This window comes from Hyperolius riggenbachi, chromosome 9 (assembly GCF_040937935.1).
Source record: "Hyperolius riggenbachi isolate aHypRig1 chromosome 9, aHypRig1.pri, whole genome shotgun sequence".
In the NCBI taxonomy this organism is placed as follows: Eukaryota; Metazoa; Chordata; class Amphibia; order Anura; family Hyperoliidae; genus Hyperolius; species Hyperolius riggenbachi.
The window spans coordinates 170,216,205-170,239,614 of NC_090654.1; the positions used below are offsets into that span (position 1 = coordinate 170,216,205).

General features: G+C 39.3%; 1 long non-coding RNA gene across 1 annotated transcript in view; it reads right to left on the reverse strand.

Annotated features, from left to right (window-relative positions):
• LOC137531777 (uncharacterized) overlaps positions 1-20,850 on the reverse strand; it is a 56,082-nt gene extending 35,232 nt beyond the window's left edge. The window contains exons 1-2 of the long non-coding RNA XR_011023745.1: positions 20,763-20,850; positions 19,689-19,839 (exon numbers count right to left, since the gene is read on the reverse strand). This is a non-coding gene — a long non-coding RNA (uncharacterized lncRNA). The remainder of the gene's footprint in view (positions 1-19,688; positions 19,840-20,762) is intronic.
• Between the last annotated feature and the right edge of the window lie 2,560 nt (positions 20,851-23,410).

Sequence of the window (23,410 nt, forward strand, 5' to 3'; positions counted from 1 at the left end):
ACACCCCAAAACACATTATACTACTTCTCCTGAGTACGGCAATACCACATGTGTGGCACTTTTTTGCAGCCTAATTGCGCTAAGGGGCCCAAAGTCCAATGAGCACCTTTAGGCTTTACAGGGGTGCTTATAAATTAGCACCCCCCAAAATGCAAGGACAGTAAACACACCCCACAAATGACCCCATTTTGGAAAGTAGACACTTCAAGGTATTCAGAGAGGGGCATGGTGAGTCCGTGGCAGATTTCATTTTTTTTGTCGCAAGTTAGAAGAAATGGAAACTTTTTTTTTTTTGTCACAAAGTGTCATTTTCCGCTTACTTGTGACAAAAATTAATATCTTCTATGTACTCACTATGCCTCTCAGTGAATACTTTGGGATGTTTCTTTCCAAAATGGGGTCATTTGGGGGGTATTTATACTATCCTGGAATTCAACCCCTTCATGAAACATGTCAGGTGGTCAGAAAAGTCATAGATGCTTGAAAATGGGAAAATTCACTTTTTGCACCATAGTTTGTAAACGCTATAACTTTTACCCAAACCAATAAATATACACTGAATGGGTTTTTTTCGCGCTGCATGTATACAGAAATTTTACTTTATTTGAAAAATGTCAGCACAGAAAGTTAAAAAAATCATTTTTTTGCCAAAATTCATGTCTTTTTTGATGAATATAATAAAAAGTAAAAATCGCAGGAGCCATCAAATAGCACCAAAAGAAAGCTTTATTAGTGACAAGAAAAGGAGCCAAAATTCATTTAGGTGGTAGGTTGTATGAGCGAGCAATAAACCGTGAAAGCTGCAGTGGTCTGAATGGAAAAAAAGTGGCCGGTCCTTAAGGGGGGTAAAGCCCTAGGTCCTCAAGTGGTTAAAGTGACACTGAAGTGAACAAAAAAACAAAACAAAACAAAAAACAAAAACGTATGATATAATGAAATGTATGTGTAGTACTTATAAATAATAGAACATTAGTAGCATAGAAATGTGTCTCATATTTTTGTTTTCAGTTATATAACTTTTTTTAATAACATTGCATCATTCTCTAATATTTGCAGTTTACAAACTGTATTCTGTATGTTAAACTATGAAACAGAGCAGGAAAACCTTAAACCAGGGGTAGGGAACCTATGGCTCGGGAGCCAGATATGGCTCTTTTGATGGCTACATCTGGCTCACATACAAATCAGTAGGGGTTGATTCACTAAGCTACCCTGCTCAAGCAGTGCAGCTTATTGTGGCAGCACAAATAACATTTTCAAAGTAGGTATGCTACAGCTGTAGCATACACTACTAACTCGCACTAGCTGCACTAACTCACACTACCCCAAAATGAATGGCTGCTCCAATTGTCCCACGCTGGACCCTGTCAGGCCCAGTAACTTTGTAGTACAAGATCTCCGCGCTTTGATTGGCCCAATAGGCTGCCTATCAAGTTTGGCTCAATAGGCTGCCTGTCACTTGACACTGTCACTGTCCCAGTTTGAAACATATTGTATGGCTCTCACAGAATTACATTTTAAAATATGTGGAGTTTATGGCCAAAAAGGTTCCTGGCCCCTGCCTTAAACAAAGAAGAAACAGTGGGAGACAAGTTGAGATAAGTTAGAAAATAGCATTGCTCTCTGACTAAATTAGTTGAAGAGCTCAGATAAGCTCTTTTGATTAGATGGCAATTGAAGTTTCTTAGCTCTACCTGTACTGGAAACAGCAGGAGACTCACAGCTGTGCTACTAATGTTCTATATTTAGCTGTACTACACATACAAATTATGATTTCATAAGTTTATTATCACTTCATATTCCCTTTAACTGGTCAGAAACAAGTGGCTTTTTTTGGTTTCCATTTTTTTTTTGGGGGGAGGGGGGTCAGTAGAATTTTATTTGCACATTTTTTATTCATCCTATATATTGAAGCCACCAAAATTAAATAGTAATGGGTTTCTGTAAACTGTAAACATCATGATTCATTATTTGTAAGTTTTAATAGTTCTATTGATGATGATGTTGATTATTATTGTCATTAATATTATCTGTTTGCCAAAAGAAGTACCTTGATTTTTGTTCAAACAGATTTTGCATTGGTTATTACAATTTCAAATAATAATTCTAACATTGGAAAGTTTGCTTGAGTTCTTTAACTTGCAAAAGCAATGAAATTGTTTGGTGTGTTTGACCCTGGCGGCCAGTCAGGAAAGACATGGTAAATGGAACCTTTTCAAGCTGAAGGCTGCCAAAGTACCATAACGATTAGCTGGGGACCATTATGTTTTATTGTGGATATAAGATCCTTGGATGATGGAATAAAGCAAGGACTTCTTCCAGATTCAGATTAGTACTGCTTAACTGGCAAAGAAAGTAAGCAGCATTCACGGAATGGATCAAACAAGAGAAGAAAAGAAAATGGGACTTTGATGATAACAGAAGCAAATGGAAACCAGAGATGAGCGGTGCTGGTACCACAGGAGCTACCGGGAAATACTGATCTTATTTCCTGAAAAACGCAGCATTATGCTGTTATTAATTTGTCTCAGTGCTAGCAAACTGCTCTTCAATTTGAATTTAATAGAGCATTTCAGTTAACTTAAAATTTCCTTTAAATAAGCTGTATGTAATAACTGTAGTTGGGGGATCAAGTTTCTCAGCTATGTTTACATGGTTTTTAGGATGGTTTTACAAAATTGAATAAAAGAGTACCAGTTTCATCACACCACAATTCCCTGAGATCAGGGTTTATGCCCACTTTCAGTTGGTCCTTTGGAATGCTGAAGTGTTCTTCTGAGGAAGACAAATGGAATGGTATGTGAACTTTTCTAAAAGTCACTTTGAGAAATTAACATGATTTGTCATCAGCTGTCTCAAAATGTGTTAAGTTCAACTGAAACAAATGCCACCACTCATCTTTGTTATATTTAAAGATAAACTGTTGGATCATCATCAAATCCCATTTTGACATCATTATCATTTACTAAGGTCCTCGGTTATTGACCTTCATTCCATAAAATAATAATCCTGCAAATCTAGCTCGGATTTATTAAAAAAAAATGTTATTAAATGTTTAACCTTCTCCCGAGACCACATCAAGAAGAGGTGAAAGCTTAATTAGCAGATGCATGTAAGCATGTATAATTAATTTGGATAAAAGTGATTGGTAATATCTACACACTCTCCCTTTCTCACTCTAACCTTTCCTCCCCAAACCTACACGAACCTTTCCTTTCCATGCCTAACTTCCCTCTCCAACACTTACCTAACCCTTGCGGCTTGGCTATATATATATATATATATATATATATATATATATATATATATATATAGTCTAACCCATCCCTATTCCCTCACACTAACTCTCCGGCCCTGCAGATATGTGAGTTTGACTACACTGTAGCTGAACTCACAACCAATCTGGCCACCCCATATTAGTTCAGCTGTTGAGAGCTATTCCTCCATTTGAGGAAATACATGGAGCACACAAATCAGATGCACTAGAACCTTACCTGCTGTAGGGTGACACCTAGCACACAGAGCTGAAATGTATACAAGAAATATTAATCCTGACACATCAAGGACTAATGAAAACTAGCACACAAGATACAGGCTATAAACACAAGGGTACAGAACATTCCCCAATATATACATTCACCCCAGATTATTTGGACATTCAATAATGAGACCGGCACTTTACACCGTATCTGGTGGGCCTGTCCGATAATAAAGTTCTGCAAAGAGATACATAGCCAGCATTGATATACTGTTTGATAAACTGACATGTCTGTTACACCGTCCATAACTCCTTCCCTGTCAAAACTTATAAGAATTCCTTCCTGATCAGTGATGAGCAAAAATGCCAATATTCTTTTTGCATTAATTTACGACAAAATAATGTTATATTCGACCTCAGAGTGAATGAAATGCTACCAAAAATCTGTTTAGTGATTGTTCACATTTTCACAAATGTTTGTACTAAAATAATAAGTATTTGCGGTAGAAATAAAAGATTTTTTGTGTTTTTGCAATTTTTCCCCATATTCAGAAAATACAATGTATTTTTGAGAAAAATGTTCTCGAAATCGGAAAAGCCATTTTTGATGCAACATTGCTCCAGATACATCTTCTTAATGAGGCTAAACTGATATTAGCTGGGCACTGGAAATGACAAAGAGCTTCTACATTTAAAATGCAAAGACGAGGGCCCTCCCTTAACCACAGTATAAGCTCTTTATTGGTCCTGTGCCGGTAATAATCACTTCTATATTAGCTTTAACCACTTGAGGACCGCAGTGTTAAACCCCCCTAAAGACCAGGCTATTTTTCAAGAAATAGGCCACTGCAGCTTTAAGGGCTCGCTGCAGGTCAGCAAACAAGTGATTTCCCCCCCCCCCCCTTTTCTCCCCACCAACAGAGCTTTCTGTTGGTGGAGTCTGATCGCTCCCCCAATGTTTATTTATTTTTGATCAATATTTATTTGATTATTTTTTTAAATAAAAGTACCATTTTTTTTTAATTTATTTTCTATACCCCCCCCCTCCCTCCCCCCACCAGCCAATCACTGTGATCAGCTGTCATAGGCTTCAGTCTCCTAGCGGCGATCATGCATGCAATCTCCTGCAAAACAGGCCCGCAGGACCTTATGCTGATTGGCGTTAGGCAGTCCTGGGGCTGCCGCCGCGGCCACGACCATCGGCATGTTGCGGTCGGCAAGTAGTTAAATAATAGTAATCATTAATAGACTGTTACCCATCCCCTCTTACACCCTAGAGTGTTTTGGGATGGGGGGGGGGGGGTGTAAAACTTTCATTGGGGCCCATAGCTCCTTAGCTATGCCACTGCTGAGAAGTTAGTCATTAGCCAAGAATACATGGTGAATAGCATACCTACAGCTCTATGGGGATAATTAATTTATTTAGTCCTTCAAGAAAATTATTGTGGTTCTGTTGTCTACTATAACTTCTATGGGTACTGCAGCTTGTCTACCTGCCAAGTCCTACCCATCGAGTCATATCAAACCATATGTCTTAGGCCCAGTGCACACCGAGCGGTTTTTGGAGCGATCCGCCGGCCGCATCCGCCTGGAAAAATGCTTGGCTAATGTATTGCAATGGGATGGTGCACACCGGCGGTTTGAGGTTTTTGCCAAGCCGCAAACGCGCCTCCTGCTGCGCGTTTGCGGTTTGCTAAAAAAACCTCAAACCGACGGTGTGCACCACACATTGAAATACAATAGCCAAGCGTTTTCACTGGCTGATGCGGCTGGTGGATCGCATACAAAATCCGCTTGGTGTGCGCCCGGCCAAATATCTGCTCTCTGCTCCCAAAACCGCTAGCGTTTTGACGATCTGCTAGCAGTTTTGGTGTGCACTGGGCCTTACTAATGATTTCTAAGAAAGCTTGAAACATCTAATACAAACTAGTGGTTCTAGATATATTTTTGGCTTTTTTAGGGGCACAAAGGAATGCTTTACATATTCACTCACTGAGCTGAAGTGATGCATTTTGGAAGTAGCTTCTTGCTAATGTGAAGATGAGTATTTGCAATACCTGATTTAAGAAGATAATTTAGCATGGAATTTTAGTATAAGGCTTTTTGGTTCCTTAAGACTCTCTCTGCAATCCTAGTGTTTCTGCTTTCCATTAATATGGAAAGTATTTTGTAACTCAAAGGGTATTTCGTAACACTGAAGTTTAAAAAATAGACTTTAAATGAGGTAAAAAGCCATTTTATATTTTATTTATCATTGAGCTGAGCTCAGTGGGACAGAGATAAGGTAGAGAATTCAACCTAAAAGTGTTTTTTCAAGCTGCTCATTTACTTCCATGAAACTGAGGAAGCATACCATATTCTAAGTATAGAACAAAATGTTAGTTCAATGAAGATGTCTGCCAAGGTCCTGAGTGTTGAAATCAGTATAGCACATAATATCCAGGGGAGCAGTTCAAGTTCATGCTTGTTGTTGTATGAGTGACCCTACAGAGATCGCAGAGAAATATAACACCATCTTGTTCCTTCCACTGTAGCCTTCTCAAGTGACTTTTCACAGCTCCTTAAGAGTGTAGATTAGATCTTCACACAGATAAGCCCCCTTATGTATTTTCTTTATTGTATTAAGTGTTAAAATACATTTTAGTGCTCTAATTGCACAAAAACGAGCTATGAAGCATCAATATTTATTCTTAGCCTTTGTAGGTAACTTTCAGCCTCTGTTCTAACCATCAGTTTTAAAGCCTGTACCCCCTGAGATCACATTATGTCACACTGTAAACCCTCCTTCAACCAATTAAATGAGATAGAACTCCCTTACCTCAGTGTTGTGCAGAATGCTGAAGGGCATGAAAGTAATTTTGTATTGTCCTATTTAGAAACAAATCTGCATTGCAATGTGTGTGTGGTGATTGCAACTTGGATTATTGTGTACTGTAAAATGTCTTCATGAAAAATATAAAAAAAAATAAATAAAAAAAATGTAAGCATATATACTGTAAAATAATGCACCGATTTAATTTTTCTTGTAAAAGAATAAATATTTCAAGTTGCCAATATTAAAAAATAACACATTTCTTTAATTTAACAATTATTTTAAAATAAGGGGCTTAATGAATTTGTTATATAAGCCACAAACTCATGAAGTGAGATAGACAACCTACATGGCTGTGGTAGTGCAACATGATTAACAAAACAAACGTCTATTTTAGGAGCATGAAACTTCATACACTGTGTAATGGAAATTATTGATTCTTGGCAGAAAGTAAGTAGATTTAGACAATTGTGTCTAATATTCTAATATCAATTAACCCTTCGCACACTCACATGCAAATGTTCAAACAAATGCATTCACAGATTTACTCATCCAGGCACAACAAATAACAGTTGTGCCTGGATGAGTAAATCTGTGAATGCATTTGTTTGAACATTTGCATGTGAGTGTGCGAAGGGTTAATTGATTTTTTCTGTTTCTAGCCACACCCCCTTCAGCACCTCCCTTTCCCTAATAATTTATTTAATGTCCTAACTAGAGGCGATGTGCCTGGATATATGTATGTTTAATATTCTAATATGAGATCCTGTAGTAAAATTTGGTGTAAATTTAAACCGGACCTAAACTCTTGCACAGGAGATAATTAAAATACAAAGAAATCCACCCCATGTGTATTTAGGGAGAACAGCCTAATTCTCCATTATCTGCAAGTAATCACAAGTGTAATTTGAGCTGCCAGCTCTGTCTGAACTGTGCTGCAGTGTGTGCCGAGTTATCTGCTAAAATATACACAGGAGGTTATCTCTTTCTGTGTTCCTATGAAACCAGGAAGTAGCTGTTGCAGATTTATTGTAGGAGTTCTGTAAGCTGTAACAGAGAAATATTTTTATGTAAAGGTTATTATGCTGTTGCTTACATTTTAAAACAGAGAGGAAGTTCTGGGGTATAGGTCCGATTTAAGCAATGCACTTTCCGGTAGGAACATGTTATAAGCTGAATCTTAATTCCCTCTGAAAAGGTGTACACCCCCCAGCCCCCCTTCCCTGTAATATGGGTTTACATAGTTTAAACTGGGGGAACAAATGCTGACACCATGGTTCCTCATACTATTCAAACTCTTCTGTTTATGAACATTAATGTTCCCTCTTGCTTGTTTCCGTTTTAATAGGAAAAATTAATTTAAATGAAACAAAAAAAAAACCCAGTCAACTAATTATAGCCTTCCTTTGATTAAAACGTGGTCTTGGGGTTGCTCAATGTGCAAGAATCTTTTGTTTTCTGATTCTGTTTTGTTGATACTGATTCTGATTCTGTTTTAAAGCAAATTGTTTTTTAGAGATGTACTAAAAATCATACTTCATCAAAAGTCAATTTTTCCTCAATGGTATTCACGTGTGCTGCAAGCTTGGTTGATGAAGACTGTATTTCTAATAACCTTGGCAGAATAGTCACTGAAATTCAGATAGGGTACTACTTAATCCAACTCTGGACCACCTGCCAAAAGTAACTTTGTAATTCCACCTATACCCACACAGTGTCCTTTCTGCATACCCAGAGGGTGCAGATCGGTTTCTGTCATCTATGAATGTGTAAGTCTGTATTCTAACCCATCTCTTTGTCATACAGTCATTGGGAACATTTGCAGTACTTTACAGATACTGAAACAAAATGAGGTTTCTGATGTGGCTCCTCTTTTCAGATTGAGTAATAGAGTCTATGTGGGAAAACACTTTCCTCTTCTTTGTCGATAAGGATAAACAGCCAAAATTTGTGAAGTTGCAATATACCGTAGTTTCATATTCTGGCATGGAGAACTTTTCATGAAAATGGTGTCAAAAATGTTTTTAAAATGTTGCTTGTTGCAAAGTCCATGAATTGGGGTGCAGGTTTGTAGGTCATTAATGTTGCCATACTTTAATCTACAATAGGTATTTTCCAGTCATCTATGGCACTTTTAAAATTTAATGAGATGGCTCACATTTAAAAAAACAAATGAGGTAATCTCTCCCAAGCATATTTAATTGTTTGTCCCCTATGCAGTCTGATATTCTCCAGAGAGTTCTACCCCCTGACCATTCCCAGCCTACATAATCCATAATATTAGGGGGTTATCCTTCAGTTAAACCAGAGGATATTCAATCTAAGATTAGGTTATCAGAAATCCATCTATTCCATTGTTTATGAATTTCTATTTATTTTATTTATTTATTTTTGTGCCCTTTATATTAAGAAACCATTTCTTTGAATAAACTAGATCCTTTTGGAGACTGGAGATCCAGTTCTTTTTACTAGGTGGTCTGTTTTGACTACTATTTGCTTTCTAGGAAAATTAAAACAGATATTGCACTGTGGCAATGCGAGTTTCAAACTGAGACAAATGGTCCAATAAAATCAGCAATAAAGTCTCAGGTTTCGATTCTAGTGATAATTTGTAAATTGCTGGCAATTGGGCATGTATCTGCGGCCAATATATTTGAATGTCAGAGCATTCCTGAATCCTGAATAACTAGGACTAGCTGCATCCTGGCCACATCTGTTACATGTGTCAGGTAATGAAGGGTTAAACCTGTGCAACTTAACTGGGGTGACATAGCTTCTCAAAAATAATTTACAAGCAAATAATTTATTTCTTGACGTGATATAAGTGTAAATATGATTACTCAGAGTAGTTGAAAATTATGGTAAAAGTGTCTTGTTCTATAGTGGGACGTTTTTAATCAGGATGATACCATTTATTGTCTAACTTCAAAAAAAAAAAAAAAAAAAAAAAAGAAGCTCATACCTAATACAGTAAGCCTTCACCAGACTGTTAAAGCAATGTTGTTACAGGAATAGAGTCTGAAGAAGGCTTATTGGCCGAAAGCTTACTCTTTTTCCTTTAAGTCAGTAGTATCTTGATTCAAAACTTCCTGCTGTTACTGATGGCTAACATGATACAATCCTCTGTTGTTCCATAGGGGCAAATAATGAGAGGAGGTCCCTGAAGTACACACTGACTTTGACACAGACTCCCACACTGTCGACATAGTAGCTATCAGGATTGTTAAATAACAACTGACCTGAGAGGGATATGGAGGCTGCCATATTTATTTCTTTTGTCTGAATCATGCACCTAAAACAAACATGTGGCAAATGTATTAAAACGTAACCACTTCAGCCTACAGGTGTTTTCGCCTCAAGAAGGCATACCACACTAAGCACCTCAAGAACAGAAGCAATTTTCCCCTGTCAGCGCTCCTCTCACTAATTTAACAAAATTGCTATCACTACTTATCACACCTACAGTATATCTTATCACATCTATATCTTGTTTTTGGGGGTGATACTTGCTTTCAGTAATTAATTTATTTTCCATGCATTTTATAGGGAAATTCAAGACAAAAATGAAAAAAATACACAGTTTCTCCAATTCCATCCTCTATAGTTTTAAAATGAACAAGGCTACTATAGATAAAACCCACACATTTTATGTGCACAGTTTTCCTGGATATCATATTTAAATTATTTTCCTAGTACAATGTATAGGGACAATATATTATTTGAAAATAAAAAAAATGTGTTTCTACCCTATCAATAATCACGAGCCCCTTAATTTCTAAAATTACAGTTCTACAGTATACCCTCATTACATACAGTGCTGCCCATAATTATTCATACCCCTCGCACATTTTGACTTAAAGTCACTTTTATTCAACTAGCAAGTAATTTTTTGATGGGAAATGACATAAGTGTTTCCCAAACGATAAGACAATGTACAAGAGGCATTGTTGTGAAAGAAAATAAATGCGCAGCTTTTATTTACATTTGAGCAAATAGTGTCCAGCCCAAAATTATGCATACCCTTCACAAACTGTCACAGTCTGTGGGAAAATCCATAGTTCTACACCATTCCAAATAGTCCAAGCTGTTCTAAAGCATCCTAATTACCCTGATTAATTGGGAACAGCCTTTTTAATCAACTCAACAGGTAAAAAAAAACAGCAGCTCTCTTCAGTTGGTTTGTGGACAGTCATGGCTAAGACAAAGGAGCCCAGTGTGGACCTGCGGCTGTGCATTGTGGCTGTTACACAAGTCAGGAAAGGGCTACAAGGCCATTTCTAAATGTCTAAAAAAGTTCCAGTGACTACAGTGCAACGTATTATTAAAAAAATACAAGATGTTCCGTACTGTAGAAAATCTCAGAGGACGTGGTTGGAAGCCAAAAGAGACACCTGTGGTGGCCAGGAGGTTAGTGAGAGAGGTGAAAAAGAATCCAAGGATCACCACCAAGGCCATCCTGGTGAATCTGGGCTCTGCTGGTGGCAATGTTTCAAGGCAGACAATTCAACGAACACTACTAACTGCTGGGTTCCATGGATGCAGACCAAGGAGGACCCCACTTCTCCAGATAAGCTTGGCTTTTGCAAATGCTCATCTGGACAAAGAAGACTTCTGGTCGTCTGTGTTATGGTCAGATGAAACAAAAAATGAATTATTTGGTCACAATGATGTTTCCTTCATTTGGCGTAAAAAAAGGAGAAACCTTCAACCCAAAGAACACCATCCCCACTGTCAAACATGGTGGTGGGAACCTAATGCTTTGAGATTGTTTTTCAGCCAATGGACCAGAGAACCTAATCACAGTAAACGGCACAATAAAAAAAGAGCAATACATGAGGATTCTCAACGACAACATCAGGCAGTCTACAGAGAAACTTGGCCTTGGGCACCAGTGGACATTTCAGCATGACAATGACCCAAAATACACAGCAAAAGTGGTGAAGAAATGGTTAGCAGACAACAATATTAACATTTTGGAGTGGCCCAGCCAGAGTCCTGACTTGAATCCAATTGAGAATCTGTGGAGGGAGCTAAAGATTAGGATGATGGCAAGAAGACCCTCAACACTTAAAAATTCGGAGTTTACTGCTAAAGATTTATGTGCAAAAATACCTGTGGAGACATGCAAAATGCAGGTCTGCAATTATAGGAAGGATTGCTGTAATAGCCAATAAAGGCTTTTCTATTGATAATTGAGAAGGGTATAAATAATTTTGGACTGCACACTTTTTGCTCAGTTGTAAATAAAATCTAAGAATTTTTTTTTCCACAATAATGCCTCGTGTACTTTGTCTTATTATCTTTTGGGAGACACCTATGTAATATACCATCAAAAAATGACTCGCTAGTTGAGTAAAAGTAACGTTAAGTTTAAAATTTGCGAGGGGTATGAATAATTATGGGCAGCACTGTAAACATTAAAAAGCTCAGACCTTAACGTAACTATTTATGTATTTTTTTTTTAAACTGTCACTTTTTTTTACATGCATTTATTTTTGGTAGATATGGGGGAATTTGGTGGTTAATACGATTTTATTATATATGAAATGTTTTTATTATTTTTTTTTTACTTTTATTACACTTTTGGCCACTAGGTGGTGCTAAGAACTATCCTGGTAGTTACCAGGATGTGCTCGATCTTTTTTTGTTTTTGCTATTTTTTAATTTCAGTTTCATGAATCAACATGCCTCGTAATGCGAGGCATGTTGATTCATTCACAGGGGCTTCGGTTGGCTCAGGGGAATGCTTGTTCCCCTTCACCAATTGATGCCCTGTAAGTGCTGCTGGGAGCTAGTGGCGGGAGTGCATGAATGTTTGCGCACCCGCTCCAACAACACTGGACACATATATGTGTCCAGATAGATTACAGCAGCTCCTATCTGAAAGACTATAGTCATCCAGATAGAATTAACTGGTTAAGGGTCAGTTTCCACTGGTGCGGCTTCCACACTGAATCCGAAGACTTTCCCCGCAAGCAAATTGCGCAGGGAAACTCTGCCATAGGGTACAATGGCGCCGCCGGCCAAATCGCTTTTGCTAGCGATTCGATCGACATTTCCATCTGAAATGGTGCGGTAGGCTGCAAATTCCATAGCTGTGCATGGCATAGCTGATGGGATCTGTCTGCGTACCCGTAATCCATGAAGTGACGCTGCGCGTCTTGCACACGCGTGCATCACAAGTGGAAACAGGCCCTCAGTCAAACATCTGATCTGCATGCTTGTTCAGTGTCTATTATTAAAAGTATTGTGTCTATTATTAAAAGTATTAGAGGTAGATGATCAGAAGGACAGCTAGGCAATATGCATTATTTCAAAGGAAATAAATATTTAAGCCTCCATATTCCTTCAATTCAATTGTCCTTTAAATGTGAGATGCCTCTGAATCCCCAGAATGCAATACTGCTTAAGGCAGTCAGAAAACCCAATTACCTCCACCTCCAAGATTACCTCTGGGTTACTGTGAGCTTGGGAGAATCACCAATGCATCTTTAATAGTTTTGTCCATCATGTGTTTATTTTCTTGCCCCTCCTCTTGCACAGTCATGCAGCAGTGTAGAGTACAATACAATACAATACAATAACATTTGTAAAGCGCTTTTCTCCCATAGGACTCAAAGCGCATAGCTGTGTCTCAGATTAATACAGGGTTTCAGGCTGGGTTGTGTTACAGAGGAGATAGTCAGATGTTCATGAATGCCAGACTGAAAAGGTAGGTTTTCAGTTTAGACTTAAATGCTTCCAGGGATGGGGCTGTCCTGATTGGGTGTGGCAGGGAGTTCCAAAGTGTAGGGGCAGCATGACAAAAGGCTCTGTCTCCAAAGGTTTTGAGGTGGACTCTGGGGGTGACCAAGGTGTTACGTCCTTTTGATCTAAGATTGTGGGGGGTGTGATGTAGTTGCAACAAGTCCTTCAGGTATCCAGGGCCCAGATTGTGCAAGGATTTGAATGTCAGTAAGCCAATCTTAAACAGAATTCTCCATTTTATCGGTAGCCAGTGGAGTGAGCTCAGGGTTGGTGTTATGTGGCAATGGCGGGGTTGGCTCGTTAACAGCCTTGCGGCGGCATTCTGTACTAATTGCAGGCGGCGTAAGTCTTTCTTATGCAGGCCTGTGTAGAGGACGTTGCAGTAGTCTAACCTTGATGTGACGAAAGCATGAACTAGGGTTGGAAGATCCTCTGAAGGAATTAGGTGTTTAATCCTTGCAATATTCCTTAGGTGAAAGAAGGAATGTTTCACAACAGCTGAGATTTGATTCCTGAAGCTTAATTTCCCATCAATCAGTACTCCCAGGCTGCGCACACAGTCTGAGTTGTTCAGGTCTGAGCTCCCTATCCTTAGCGGTGTTGGTTGAGACTGGAGCTGCTTTGCTGTTGAGCCCTGGCCCTCGATAACAAGAACCTCAGTTTTGTCAGCATTAAGTTTTAGCCAATTATTATTCATCCACTCCTGAAGCTCAGCTAAGCATGCGTTTATTTGTGGAGTGGGGTCTGTGACATCAGGTTTGAATGACAAATATAGCTGGGTGTCATCAGCATAGCAATGATATGTCAGGCCATGTTTTTGTATGATTTCTCGAAGTGGCAGCATGTATATGGTGAACAGTAAAGCAAGCAACTTAAGCTTAAACTTAAGAGTAAGCAACTTAATTCCTCCAGTCCTGAGTCAGAGCCACCAGTGATGAGCGAAAATGCTAATATTCTTTTTGCCCTATTTTCGTGAAAATAAGTACAATTTTCCCATCGCCAAGTGAAAATTCGCCCGAATATTTTAGCTTTTTTTCGCTTAATAGCTGCCGACTTTAGTGGTTAATTGCACAGCCCCCTTCCCAGATAGAATCACCAAATTTGCAGGGTATGTGAAGGTTAACAGTGGGTATAAGAGAAAAAGATTTTTCAAAACTACCTTATAGTTTTGGAGAAAATCGATTTTAAAGTTACAATAGAAATAAAGTGTACAAGTACTTGAATGAGGACGATAATATGTCTGTACACACTTAAATATGTATGCCACCTTTATTAACGTTTGATATGTGTAAGTATAAGTGTAAGACGATATGCCTGTATGACCTTCTTCGTATGTTTTAAAGGTTTATTGTTTATTGTTGAGATCAATAAAATCTGTTTGAAAGTGAAAAAAAAAAGAAATAAAGTGTACATTTAAATGCCGTAAATGACAGATAATGTAGCAACGTAACAGTAGTGTAAATTTAGTTATATCAAAAGTAAGAGCAGTGAATTTCATGTTGGGGTTTCCCGGGGTTCGCATTAGTGATGTTGCAAACTTGAAATTTTTGGTTCGCGAACACACATTTGCTGAACCGGCAAACCATGCGAACCGCCAAAGACTTCAATGGGCAAGCAGATTCTAGAACCTGGAAGGACTGTTTCTGGCCACAAAAGTGATGGAAAGTTGTTTCAAGGGGCCTAACAACTGGACCGTGGCATGCTGGAGGGGAATCCATGGCAAAAGTCCCACCAAAAATAACGTAGTTGACCCAGAGTCATGTTTCACTCTCTAATGGGCAGAAATCACATTACATTCCTATATTTGTGGAATAAAGTGCTTTAAAATGTCCAGCGTGTGTACATGTTGATCAAGTAGTGTAAGGGTTCACACTAACAGATGAAACGCCACATTTACCGCACTGCAAACAACCACAAAGAGCATTAGTGATAACTGCGTATGGACCCCCTGGAAACTTAATGGAAGTGGAAGCTTTGGCCAGGGATCACTATACAGCCGCAATATGGCTGTATAAAGATCCCTGGCAATGCTGGATGTTTTAAAGCACTTTATTCCACAAATTTAGGAATGTAATGTGATTTCAGGCCTTTAGAGATTAAAACACAACTTTGGGTCAACTATGTAATTTTTCGTGGGTCTTTTGGCATGGATCCCCCTCAGGCATGCAACGGGCCAGGTGTTAGGCCCCTTTAAACAACTTTTCCATCACCTTTGTGGCCAGAAAAAGCTCCCCCTAGGTTTTAGAATTTGCTTGCCCATTAAAGTCTATGGTGGTTTGCATGGTTCGTGAACGTTTGTGGCAAAATTGCATTTGTGAACCGAAAATTTCAAGATCGCAACATCACTAGTACGGACTCCCTGGAAACCCGATCATGAAAGTCACTGCTCTCTCTTTTGATATAAGTAAATTTACACTACCGTTATGTTAATACGTAATCTGTCATTTACCGCATTTAGATGTATACTTTTTTCCTTCAATTTTAAAAATCAATTTTCTCCAAAACCATAAGGTCTTTTTGAAAAATTATTAAGGGGGCTTTGCTATTAACTGCAAAAGTCGGCAGCCATTAGGCGAAAATGCAAACATTTTGGCTGAATTTACATAAAAATCGAGAAAGCGAAAACACAAAAATTTACATAAAAATCTCGAAAACGAAAATGGTATTTTTGATGCAAAAATGCCTTTGGCGAAAATTCGCAAGCAACACTGAGTGCCACCCTCCTCTGCTGCAGCTGCTCCGCTGTCACTACATCGAGTACCTGAGTAGCGGTACAACATGCACAAAACCAGTCTGCAGCAGAGAAGAATGAATCTGACATAGTACTAGAGGAGCTACATTGCTTGCTTACCACACTGCTGTATTAATCTGTATGTGGGGAGGTAGACTGCAGCTTCCTGGGGAGTGCAGGAAGAGGGACCCTGATGGAAGGAAAAAAGAAGTTTCTCCTCAACAGAGACACAAAACAATTTAAAGAGAAACTCCGACCAAGAATTTAACTTTATCCCAATCAGTAGCTGATACCCCCTTTTACATGAGAAATCTATTCCTTTTCACAAACAGACCATCAGGGGGTGCTGTATGACTGATATTGTAGTGAAACACCTCCCACAAAAAACTCTTGAGTACGTACTCCTGGCAGTTTCCTGTCTGGGAACCTTGCTGCATTGTGGGAAATAGCTGTTTACAGCTGTTTCCAACTGCCAAAAAAACATGCAGCAGCTACATCACCTGCCAACAGTAAAAATGTCACCATGTAATAAATGTCAGAATGTAAATCAGGGATTTAAAAGATTTTACAATGGGCAAACACTGACTAAATAATTTATACATAATTATTGTAAAAATGAAGCACTTTTTTATTACATTATTTTCACTGGAGTTCCTCTTTAAAGAAGGAGGGATGCTAGCCTTTTTGTCTAAACATAAAAGATACTTTAACTTTAGTTGGACAAATATGGTAGCCTTTAAATACAGTAACTGTTAAGCCTCATACACACGCTCAACAAAAGTCTTTTAAATAAATATCCATTAGATTGTAAGCTCGCAAGGGCAAGATCATCCTCCTAATGTTTACTGTTTTTGTCACAATATTTTTGCTGCTTGGAACTCTGTTGTACATTTTGTTAGTGTATTTATGTTCCCCTTGTCGTCTTATTGTGCTTTATAAAGCGCTGTGGAATATGTTGGCTCTATATAAATAAAAAATAATAATAATAATAATAAATGCACAATTTTCAAACAACTTTTGTTGTTGAGACAAGTTGAAACAGTTGGATTGACTTGAGCTGTGTCTTATCAGTTGTTTGAACAATAGCAAACAACTTTTTTTGGTTGCTTCAACTTGTTTCAACAACAAAAGTTGTTTGATAATTGTGCATTTAAAAGACTTTTGTTGAGCGTGTGTATGAGCCTTTACTGCAGAGTTCCTCTAGCAATGTACTGTGTGTAAATTATGTTTTTTAACTGTAAATTAACAGTAAATTTGCACTGGTTAATCAGGTTCCGTAGATGCCCATCAATTAACTGACAGTTGATTATTGATACAGCTGCAAACTAATTACAGCAAAGTCCTCATTATCCAGAATTAAGGCAACTAGAAGTCTCAACTAGCTGGCATGCCTGAGGGGATAACGGGGACTGTGTACTATGGGTGGCATCTTCTAAAACTTGCTGTAGCTCCTAGCAGCTCTCCAGTGTCCGTGCACAGCTCCCGGCGTTTCACGTGACCAGATGCGGGTCAGGTAACACACTGGGAGCCATACACATAGGACACTGGAAAGCCGCTAGGAGCTACAGGACGGGTAGAAGATACCACCTGGAGGGTTGGTAAGTATTTTATGCTGCACGGGGGAAGGGGGGGCAAGCACATGTATCCGGCATCAGGTCATCCCTGCTGGTGCCGGATACCAGGGACTTTGCTGTAATTGGGACATTTCAAATTGACTTTTTTGGGGGGTAGGGGACCCCCAAATCAAACAGTATGTTTGCATTGCATGAAGTATTTCCCATATTTTCTATACTATTGTGACTCAATAAAATAGTTATTTTAAAAAAAATTAAATATGCACATAAAATATTTTTAGTAAATGCAGCCCTTCATATCTAGTTTTACTATGCACTGCACCATTTTTTTGGCTGGTTGGAGCTTATCAAAGAAACTTTGCCTCTAATTTAAGTTTAGTTGTTCCTTTAACTAACTTTCCTACAAGAGAGGCTAAAACAGATGTTCATTAGCTCAAGAATCTTGAAGGCCTTGTACAGGACATTTGTATAAACCACTAGTGAATGGTGTATTATTACAGTAAGGGTTTTGCTGGTTAGCTATTTAACAAGCCTATACACTGTAGCTTTTCTGCCAAAGTCAAACTGCTTCATTCTCATCTAAATAGGAGGTCTGCGCACACTGCCAGCTAGAGGAGGTCCATGCACACTGCCAGTAATAAGTACTCTCCAGTTGGTTGTAACTAAGATAATATACTGGTCTGTTTTAAATGCACAGTAGGATTTTCTGCGTGAACATAATCCATATTATTAATGCTCTAGTGTTATATATGAGTCGTAGAGCGGCAATAAAGTCTCTCCTTGGATGATGACTTGAAACACATGATTCACTAGGAGTGAAACATTGCAAAGCTTTCCAGAGCACTAGGTTTGCTGCAAGCTCCCGTACAAGTTAAACAACACTTCTTATGGGAGTTATTCACCTGCAACTGAACGGTCTGTTGAAAAACCATTTTACTACTTATGTAGCACCTGTGATTCAGCAGTTTCTACAGTGAGAAGGATAAGAAACGTGAACGGCTGTGGCTCTTCCATTCACAAAGATTGCTGTGTGTTTTGGGAGACCTGTGATTCTTTCAGTTCTGCATTATTAGGATATGTTTAGGTTAATGATTTGAGATGTTTTTGTTTAGTCGTTGGCATTAATTATAATTCTGTCTGCACATATTTGTTTATCTTCTAAAATGATCATAACTTTCACTGCCTCCAAGAGGAAAAATTATGTTTAAGGCCCACTATATTTAGTTGTTCCTCTATAGTTTTTGCTTTTTCACTTGACAGCTTACCAAGACTGAACAAGAATTAAGCTATGGGCAGATATTAATTGGTTGCTTCCTGATATGATCATTTGCACTTGCACTGCAGACTTAGCAGCCAATTTATGTATGCCGACCTATAATCTTATTGGTCAATAATAATAATAATAATAATAATAATAATAATAATAATAATAATAATAATGCTCAGGAGATTAGCAATCTGCCATTGCTGGGTTGAATTTTCCTGGCGATCAGCTATAATGCTCTCTCACAGAAGGAGGTTGCAGGCTTCTCCTCCTTTTCATAATGATGAGCAAGCAAGCTCAGCTAAACCAAGCTACCCATTGACATACCAGGTTGATGTGATAGCTGATTGTACTTAACATAATCAGTGATCAAGTCTTTAGCCACTGAGCGGATGCATATGGACCTTTGATAGACCTTTGCCTTCTGGTTATTGGGAACCCAACGTGAGGGATATATGGAGGCTAACATGTTTATTTCCTTTTAAATCATGTACTTTGTCTGCTGATCTTTTGCCTATAATACTTAATGCCATAGACCCTGAACAAGCATGCAGATCAGATGTCTATGACAAACCTGACAAGATTAGCTGCATGCTTGTTTCAGGTGCGTGATTTAGACCCTACTCACCTGAAAGATCAACGGGACTGCCAAGCGACTGGTATTGTTTGAAAGGAAGTAAATATGGCAGCTTCCATAGTTTTCACACGTTGGGTTCCTTTTAAGTAGTTTGAGGTCAACTTATGTTCCAGCGATACAAGTGAATGGAAAACTTGTAAAGTTCATGGACACTAACAACTGTAATTAACTTACAATTGATTTGATGTTCACCTGCCATCAAACTTATGTTAAACCTATGCCAAATGCGAATCTTCATGAAACAATTCAAAGGTGTGATATGTTTATGAATAAAGAGTACAGAAACTTTTATAGTATAGAGTTTTGGCCTCGTGTGCAATCAGATGAACAGAGGGTAAAACTGGTGCACCTTCTTGGACTCACTGGAATGTATAGAGACAAAAAAAGGAAAGAAGTGCTAACAGTGTGTACTTTGTTGGCTAACAGTCGTAAGGAAAGGTCTCACCTGGTTCTTGAGGACTGTGCGAACAATGCTACAGCCAGTAGTGGTGTTGGTCCCACTTGTGGCCAGGGACCAGGCTCTCAGTTCCAATCAGGTTCTCCATGGGGATCCAGTTGGCTGCGTGTAGATGCAGCATTTCCTCTTGTTGGAGGTGCTTGGTGCAAGCAATATATGCAGTATTAAAATAATAAAAGGCATAATAATTGATACTAGGTTTATTTAAGCAATAGACAATAAACAATGCATTTTGTGTGAGTAAGCCCACGTTTCATCAGGTTACAGGCACGCACTGTTAGAGCAAGAAATAAATATTGTCTTGTATTGGCAACTAGGGTCCGGAAGTTACATGGCTGGTTGGCAGAATTGATGCCTGCATTAATTGTGGAAAGTGTAAATAGCACCCGAGGTTGTCGGAAATCTGCATGGTTGGCAGAAGTAGTGTCTGAAGTTGTTTGAAGTGGAAAGCACTGGTAACACCCAGATAGGTGCTACTATGAGTGTTAATGGAACAGCCTGATAGCTGTTCCCGCGGGCACGGTGGTGAAGTGGGCAGCACGGTGGCATAGTGGTTAGTGCTACTGGCAGTGTATCATGCTCACCTAAGCAACAGCTGATTGTTGAAAATGCCATGCAATAGTACTTCACTAGGGCAGCCGCAACTACGTTAATCAACGTAGTAGCGGCCATGCTAGTGAAGTAGGTGTTGCATGTTGCACTCAACATGAAACATCTAGCACTGAGCTAGCTGAAGATCTCAGCAATTTGTGCTGTAAGTTTTGAGAATCAGGTTGCACTGGTGGGGCCTCCAAAGTCAGATGCTGACCCTTCAGCCACTGTTTCAAGATGTCCACCATCATCACTGTCACTAAAAAACAGGGAATCTCTGATCTCATCAACTACATGCCTGTGGCCCTAACATCATTATCATGAAGACCTTTGAAAGATTGTTCCTGCTGCTCCTTAAAGAGGAACTGTCGCGAACATCTTAAAATGTATAACACTTACAAATAAGAAGTACATTTCTCCCAGAGTAAAATGAGCCATAAATTACTTTTCTCCTATGTTGCTGTCACTTACAGTAGGTAGTAGAAATCTGACATTACCGACAGATTTTCGGCTAGTGCATCTTCTCATAGGGAGCTTCTCCTTCTCATAGGGGGCTTCTCATGGTTTTCTTTATTTTTAAAAGCAGTTAGTGAATGGCAGTTGCTCTGTCTAACTGCCAAAAAAATGTGCAGCGAGCAGGGAGGCTGGCCAGCATCTTTATATAAAGATTTTTTAGGGTGTGTATTTATAAAGAATACTTATTTATTTATTGTACTTATAAAGCGCCAACATATTATGCAGCGCTGGACATTAGTTTAGGTTACAGACAATATTTAGGGGTGACATACAGCAAAATGACAATACATGAATACAAGAAAGACCAGATCATGCAGCACAGTATGAGTACAAGGTAATGCTTAGTCAGTCACTGGATGGGAGCATGGAGATTAGGCAAGTTAGGTTCACTCAGATGCATAGCATGGGTTCACAGTAATGGAGGTGCATGATCAGGTAGGAAACAAAAGGACCCTGCCCAAAGGCTTACAATCTAGAGGGAGAGGTAAGGACATGAAAGGTAGGGGACCAGAGTTCAGCTGTGGGTTTAGAGCACTTGTGAGGGGTAGTAGGCCAGAGTGAAAAGTTGAGTTTTGAGGGTTTTTTTGAAGATGTTGAAGGAGGGGGCTGCCCTATTGTCCTATAGTGATGAGGAGGAGGCGCCTGGAGATGGCAGCCTCGGCAGCTTGCTCTGTCTTTCTATGTTTGTTTTATGTATTTTTGTTTTTCAACATTGCCTTGTGCAACCCAACCCGGATAACCTTCACCAGTGAACAACTACTGAGCATTCGGAACTTAGCTAAATATAATCTACCTCTGGATATTTCATCTACTCTTGATCTTCTGGGGATTCTGACCAGTGGAGCTACAGTGCTGAACCAGGCAGTGAGGCTTAGAAGAAGAGGCAAACGCTCTGGGATCCAGACTCGCTTTCGACGCAGAGGACTGCGCTCTCCACTACCTGGAATCATACTCTCTAATGTCAGGTCCATATGCAACAAACTAGATGAGCTTCAACTACTGATCAGAACAAAGAAGGACTTTTATCTCTCTGCGGCTATTTGCTTCACAGAAACTTGGCTATCTGAGCTTATTCCAGACAACGCTCTGCCGATTAATGGATTTACACTCTACAGATCTGACCGGGACCCACTTACTTCTGGCAAAACCAAAGGTGGAGGACTCTGCTTCTATATTAATGATAGATGGTGCATGGATGTTACAGTTATTAAGAGGACATGCTCGGCTGGGCTGGAAACACTCTTCATAAACTGCAAACCCTACTATTCACCCCGTGAGTTTTCTTCATTTATTTTGGCTGCTGTGTACATCCCTCCACAAACGTGTATGCAGCTTGCGCTCCAAGATCTCGCAGATCAAATCACTGAGGTGGAAAGGGAGTACCCAGATTCTTTTTTTATCATACTAGGGGATTTCAACAGTGCTAACCTTTCCAAAGAACTCCCCAAATACAGGCAACACGTCACAAGCGCAACTAGAGAAGGTAAGACACTTGATCACTGTTACACTACGACTAAGGACTCATATCACTCTGTCAGCAGGGCAGCTTTGGGGAACTCTGATCATGCTGTTATACAGCTTATTCCAACATACATCCAAAGACTAAAAACTGCCAAACCTGTAGTGACCACAGTTAAGAAATGGACTAGTGAAGCTGTAGAAAAACTGCAGAGCTGCTTTGATTTAACTGACTGGAATTTATTTAAAGAATCCTCCAGTGACCTAAATGAATACATTGACGCTGTGACATCATATATTACCTTTTGTGAAGAGTCCTGCATCCCCACAAAAAAAGTGCACCAGGTACAATAACGATAAACCCTGGTTTACATCAGATCTTAGGAAGCTGCGCCTCGACAAAGAAAGGGCACAACGTACAGGCGATAAAGTCCTCTACAAAGCTGCGAAATACAAACTGCAGAGAGCCATTACCGACGCAAAAAAAGATTATTCACAAAAACTCGAGGAAAGATTTTCTAACGCCGACTCATCCACAATATGGAAATCTCTACATGAAATTACCAGCTACAGGAGGAAATCTCCTCCCCCCTCACTACATAACCTGCAGCTTGTAAATGAGCTGAATACATTTTATTGCAGGTTTGACACTACCAACAAAAGCCAAACACAACAAGTCAATTTGCATCTCTGCCACAGGCAAACTGAACACTCTTCCTGCCAGCCAACGTCTCCACCCCCTGCGGTGCCTCAGCAACTACACAACACAGGAGGCCAGACACAATCTATTGACCTGTCCCCAGATGTGCATGCTCTAACAATATGCCAATCAGATGTAAACAGACTCTTTAAAAAACAAAACACCAGGAAAGCAATGGGACCAGACGCTGTGTCTGCGAAATGCTTGAATCTCTGTGCCGACCAATTAGCGCCTGTATTTACAGACATATTCAAAGCATCTCTAGAACTCTCAATTGTTCCTGCCTGTTTTAAAAGCGCAACTATTGTACCAATTCAAAAAAAAAAAAAAACCTGCATGTTTAAATGATTACAGGCCTGTTGCGCTGACATCACTGGTCATGAAAGCATTTGAAAAACTGATAATGACTTATCTGAAATCCATCACAGATCCCCTGCTGGACTCT